The 6,970-nt window shown below is 33.7% G+C and overlaps 1 pseudogene; it reads right to left on the minus strand.

Annotated features, from left to right (window-relative positions):
• Positions 1 to 708: 708 nt before the first annotated feature.
• Positions 709 to 1,176, minus strand: LOC115940728 (large ribosomal subunit protein eL32 pseudogene; annotated as a pseudogene).
• Between the last annotated feature and the right edge of the window lie 5,794 nt (positions 1,177 to 6,970).

Raw genomic sequence — 6,970 nt, forward strand, 5'->3', positions numbered from 1 at the left:
TCTATTCTCATTCAGAATTTATCTTATTTATACAAGTTATTCAAATTCATATTTCATGACTGTGTTACGTGCTACTGGCTCAAACTTTCTCTATATATAAAGGAGTGTTAATCTTCATCAGAAATCGATTTCACCAGCATATCAATTTCTACTGAAAATTGTATTAGTTCTCCTAAGAGACTACTATAAAAGACTATACAAGGGAATAAAGCAAAATATAATATTTAATGCAATATTCAAGACTACAAGGCAAAAATAAGTAACTAATTGAAGCCTTAAAATAGGAAATGAGTTTTCAACCAAATCTATCTTTTTAAAACTTTATTTACATAGAAACTGTTTTTGTGTTCTTAACAGATGTCAAACACTGTGTTAGATCCTGGGGATATAGAGGTCAATAAAATTAGGTCCTTGACCTTAAGGTATTCTCAGTCTACTGGGGAAGACAGATGTGGAAACAGAATTACAATGCAATATGATAACTGCCAAAACAGAGATGGGAAAAGGGAGAGTGACTCATAAATTAACAGTTCTACACTCTGACTTTTACTAAATATAATGATATATCTGTGTAACCTTAACTCAAGTACTAAATTTACATGAAAATAATTAAAAATTGCAAAAGATATAACCTTTTGAAATAATAAATTATCCATCATTTGCTTCAATATGGCAATACTAAAAATGGAAACTTTTTTTTGTAGTTTTATGGTTTTATTAACACAAATATGACGTGCACAACAAGCTATCTATTCATTTTCTTCGCTGCACAGCCTGGCATTGGGATTAGTGACTCTGATTGCCAGCTGGGCTGCTCTTTCCACAATAGCTTTGCAGTTCTTGGAGGAGACATTGTGAACAATCTCTGCACAGTAAGCTTTGTTGCACATCAGCAGCACTTCAAGCTCCTTGACGTTGTGGACTAGGAACTTCCAGAAGCCACTGGGCAACATGTGCTTTGTTTTCTTGTTGCTCCCTTAACCAATGTTGGGCATCAAGATCTGGCCCTTGAATCTTCTGTGCATCCTATTGTCAGTGCCTCTGGGTTTTCTCCAGTTGTGCTTAATTTTGACATAGTGGTCTGACTGGTGTCGGATGAACTTCTTGGTCCTCTTTTTAATGATCTTGGGCTTCACCAGAGGTCTGAGGGCAGCCATGATGCCCAGTAACAGATGGCTGCCAAAATGGAAACTTTTAAAAAAAGATTTTATTTATTTATTTGAGAGACAGTGAAAGAAAGCACGAGGGGTGGAGGGGCAGAAGGAGAGGGAGGAGCAGACTCCACACTGAACAAGGAGCCTGATGCAGGGCTGGATCCTGGGACCCTTGGGATCATGACCTGAGCTGAAGGCAGATTCTTAACCTACTGAGCCACCCAGGTGCCCCTAAAAAGGGAAACTTATGATACCCTTGTATCTCTTCAGTTTAGCAAAATTAGTCAACTCTTTCTAAAGTTGTCATAGAACAAACAATCCAAAGAAAGTCACCAACCAGTTGAGTGAAAATGTCAAGCCAGAATTACTATCAATATAAATAGCAATACGTGATAATTTCATTAGCTTGAGTAATGATTTGGTATATGCATTGTGGATATAATGGTGGTAGCAAGGAATTTCTTTGAATTCTTTGTGTTTTTGTATACTCCTCCTACCCTTTAGCTTCAAATAACTCCTTGAAAACTTTCATCTAATTTGGAATAAGTGAAGACTTTGGAAAGCAAGTTCACTCACCTTTCTTGGCACACAGTTGTAACTGGTTTGTGACAGCATTCACTCTCCCTTGTAGGCATTCTAGGGTGTTTCCTAAGATCTGTTTTTTGCAGGATAACATGCATGAGCTTAGCATGGGCCACCCCAAACTGAAAACAATTTTATTACCCAAAATATACAAAATTATAATTTATAATTATTTACAACTTTGGAAAATCTGGCCAAAACCTTTTCCCTACAAGTTGGCTGCCATATTAGTGCTTGAGAATGAAACTGGTTTATTTATTTTGTCTTAGTTTCTATAACTTAGTTGTACTTGTTCTGAGACACTTAGGAATAAAAATTTAAAAAAAGAATAAAAAGAAAAAATTAATAGTTTACTAAAGATTTGTCTGTAATGTGATAAGTTGATTATGAACATTTTAGGAATAACATGATTATTGACCAGACCTCTTGCATATATTGTTTTGGGACGTTGCCAAAGTTTATGTCCCATTGAGATTTAATATAAGCTTGAAAGTATTTCATCACACTTTGTTAATACCAATATTGTGATTTTACACAAATGGAAACAAAGTTATTTGAAAATTCACTATGTACTAGGCACTGTAAAATGCATTTGTACATATACTGTTTTATTTATTCCTCATAAGAGTCCAAAGAAGTAGTAGGTATTGTTGAAATATTTTGCAGATGAGGAAATTCAGCTTCAGACAGATAAAATACTTTCTTCAGTCTACATATTTAGTAAGTGGCAGAAATGAAATTTTGATCTGATTTGTTTGACTCCAAAGTTGTGTTATTTTTATTATAGCATACCGAGTATGGTAAGATTATCTAGGCCTTAAAGGAGGGGAGTGGGGGGAATGGGGTGATGGACTTTAAGGAGGACACATGATGTAATAAGCACTGGGTGTTATATAAGACTGATGAATCACTGAACTCTACCTCTGAAATTAATAATACATTATATGTTAATTAATTGAATTTAAATAAATTTTGAAAAATAAAATAAAAATATACAAATTAATTAAGCAGGATCATTGTGTAAAAAAAAAAGATTATCTAGGCCTCATATTAGATCCTCAAAAGAGCTATCACTCTAATACAGACATTTTAATAATAATAAATATATTATATATTTAGCTATATAAAATAATATTTATTTAACAATAGCTCAGCTAATAATAATTATTGTTATAATAATATTTAGTATTAATATAGATCTACTTCTAGTAATAGTTGTTATAATAATAATATTTAGTATTATTTAATAATAGCTCTACTACAAATAATATTATCAATTACAATTATAATACAGCATTATAATATAATACTGATAATATTTATTTATTTATTTATTTTTAAAGATTATATTTATTTATTTGACAGAGAGAGAGATAGCGAGAGCAGGAACACAAGCAGGGGGAGTGGGAGAGCGAGAAGCAGGCTTCCTGCCGAGCAGGGAGCCCGATGTGGGACTCGATCCCAGGACCCTGGGATCATGACCTGAGCCGAAGGCAGACGCTTAACGACTGAGCCACCCAGGCGCCCAATACTGATAATATTTAATCATATGATATCAGTATTATAATAGTGATAATATTATTTAATAATAGCTTCAATACTACTACTACTACTAGTAGTTATTATTGGTAGTAGTAGTAGTAAAACTATCATTTATTGATTGCTTGAAAGATGCTAGACACTGTACTAAATATTTTAATGGATTATCTCATTTAATCTTCCCAATAACTCTATGAGATAGATGAAACTGTTTGTCCCATTTTAAAAAAGCATTATTAAGATATTATTCATATACCATACAACTCACCCACTTAAATCATACATTTCAGTGATTTCTAATACATTCACAGAGTCATGCAAGCATCACCACAATCAATTTCAATATGTTGCAACATCCCCAAAAGAAACTCCATACCCATTAGCAGTCACTTCCCAGTCCTCCACCCCCACCCACACCTACAGCTCCAGGCAACCACTAATCAGTTTTCTGTATCTATAGATTTGCCTATTCTGGACATTTCATATAAATGAAATCATACAACATGTGTTCTTTTGTGATTGCCTTCTCACACTTAGAATATTGTTCTCAAGATTCAGATATATACCTTGTATCAGTACTTCATCCCTTTTTATTGCCAAATAATATTCTATTGTATGGCTATATCACATTTTATTTATCCATTCATCAGTTGAAGGACATTTTGGTCGTTTCCACTCTTCAGCTATTATAAATAATGCTGCTATATACATTAGTGTATAAATTTTTGTGTGAACATATGTTATCACTTTTGGGTATATATCTAGAGTAGAATTGTTGGGTTATATGGTCACTCTATATTTAACCTTTTGAGGAACTGCCAGATTTTTTACTAAAGCAACTGCACCATTTTACATTCCCAGCAGAAATGCACAAACATTCCAATCTCTTCACATCCTTGCCAACACTTGTTATTTTCCACTATTTTAAAACAGTATTTAACGTAATGGGTATGTAGTGGTATCTCATTGTGGTTTTGATTTGCATTTCCCTAATGGCTAATGATACTAAACATCTTTTTGTGTGCTTATTTGCCATTTGTATGCCTTTGTTTAAGAAATGTCTATGGTCCGTTTTTTAAATGAGGAGATTGTGCTCAGAGAAGTCATATAACTTACCCAAGCTAGTAAGCAGTTTATGAGTAGTGAGGCCTAAGCTGGCACTCAACACTTACCCATAATACTCATTAATGTATTGTTTACTCAGTCTTCTTACACTGGGGGCTTACTTCTCTTCCCTTTTTTTGAAATAGATTTTTGGACAGAAAGTGAGTGATTCTATGAATAAGTTAAAAGAATATTGAGTGTGAATTGATTCAGTGGGAAAATAAAAAATAAGCAAGAGAGTATTATTTTTACTTTTTTTTTTTACATTTGTAACTTAGGCCAAAACACTTTTTCAAATGGCAAACTAATTCAAAAGCTGCAGACATACCTGAAAACTGGCTATGAAGCGCAAGGCCATACAGAAAAGTTTCTTGAGGGATGTACATTTAAATGGTTAGAAAGCTGCATGTACTCCAGCATCTAAAGAGATATTAAGAAGTTCATGTGTCATTCAAGGATGGGAAGGATAGATTAGAAACTAAAAAACAAATTAGGGAACTCTCTGCTTTTAGAATTTATTAGGAACACATGTCAAATGAGGACATTATTCTCCAACAGTGTGCTCTGTTTGTATTGATATCAATGCCATTATCTTTATAGTACTTTTCAGCAGTTCTGTCTTCTAATCCATTTTAGTCAGTGGATAATGGATACTTTTTAAATATCTGAAGAGGGAAAAAATAAAGCTACACATTCTATGTTTAAACATCCAACACAAACTGGGGGAAAAAACAGAATAATTTAGACACCCCTTCCAACTCAAATGTCTTATATTATTTTATACAAATAAAAGTGGATTTTATATTATGGCATACTTATAGAAAAGTGAGAGAAGTATCATCTGGCTAGTTCATACATAAGCCATTTTTAAGTGTTCTCATAATTGAGGAGGAAGGTTGACTTTGCATCATTTAGATAATTCCCTTAATTATTCTCTACACTTTATTTGTATAGATAGGGCTTAAACTTTGGATGACCTTTTGCTCCTTTAGAACTAGTTCTTTCCACAAATTACTTAGAGATATCAGGAATGGTATATAAATATCTGGTCCTGTTAATAGACACATGTGTTGTTGTAATTTGGAGAACAACAGAAATCTTACCCCTTCCCTTATCACCTTTACTCCAAATATCTCTGTATTATTATGGTTGACAACAGTAGATCAGGATCAACACAAAATGGGGGTCAAGCAAGAGATCTGGAGGAAAATCTCAGAGGTTTGTAAAATCAGAGCTGATAGTGTAGAGTCAAGGTAGCAACCTGAAGCTTAGAAGCTTAGAAGCTTAGAGCTTGCAGAGGTGTCAGCAAGGTAGTGAGCAAATAGGTCAGGTCAGAGAACACACCAATCTTGGGTTTCTAGTAAGATGGGAAAGTCAAAGGCTGAGAAGCCATCAGAAATCAGGCAACAAATGAATAGTGAAAGATCAAAGGCAGTGACATTAGACCTACAAGAGTTGACATTTGATTTTCACAAAAGTATTGTCACTCTGGGCAAAGTCCTTGAGAAAGAAAATTGGAAAGAACTGGGGCTTTGGGTGATGGAGAGGACACATTTGGCAATTAGGAGCACTTTAAGACTTCTTACGTGAGAAAGGAACCTCTCTAAAAAGAGTAGAGGACAAACTTGGCCTAAGTCCGGTTCTGACAGAAACAGTATAGTGTTTGCCAGTATCTGGATTTTGAAAATTGAATGAATAGTGTATGCATCATATCAAAAAGTACACTTTGGTTTTGTTTACAGATGCAGCATAAAACCAGGAACTTCTTTATTTTTTAATTTTTTTAAAATTTAAATTCAATTAACCAATGTATAGCACATCATTAGTTTTTGATATAATGTTGAATGATTCATTAGTTGCAGAACTTCTTTATATCGAAATTTTGCACGTGCATAATTTGCAGGTTTTCCAGAACAAGCACTCTGGACCACTGAGGGTCTACTTCAAATAGTTTAATTTCTTTAGTTGCAAATATATTGAAGGTCCACCTATTGTTATAATGATGATTTTAATTTATGTATAATTAAGCTGTTTGATAAGATTTTAACTTGGTGAGATGACAACCATTTTGTGTCTCAAGGCTGATTGTGGTGATAAGTCATCAAAGGAATAAAAGAATGTGAATGTGTGGAGTTGGTCAAGACTCAACTTGAAAACCCCCTTACCTCAATTATGGGAAAATGAACATACCTTGGAAAGGAATAGAGTTATGCTAATTCTGGATAAGAGAATTGCAGAAAAGGAAAGGTTAATTTTAATAGTGATATATCATATTTATGCAGTATACTTCTTTAAGGACTCAAAGCTTTTATTTCAGGTACCATTTAATTAATTTCTTTAAACTTCTGTAAAATATGATGAGCCATTATTAACCACTGACATGTGTGGGATTAATGTTCTTTGTAACACCCACAGGCAGTTTAACTGAACATAATAGTGAAGAGTCTGCTGTATCAGTAATGAATAAATAATTATTAGCCTGACCATTATTAGCCCAGAATTATTTTAGCTCTGCTTTTATATATATAGGAATGTACAGCAGGAATGGTCTATCTACTCACCTCTAGCTGTGTTGCTACTTCCTTTCTCAG

Source organism: Leptonychotes weddellii, unplaced genomic scaffold (genome assembly GCF_054177405.1).
Source record: "Leptonychotes weddellii isolate Sample4059 unplaced genomic scaffold, ASM5417740v2 HiC_scaffold_2272, whole genome shotgun sequence".
Lineage (NCBI taxonomy): Eukaryota > Metazoa > Chordata > Mammalia > Carnivora > Phocidae > Leptonychotes > Leptonychotes weddellii.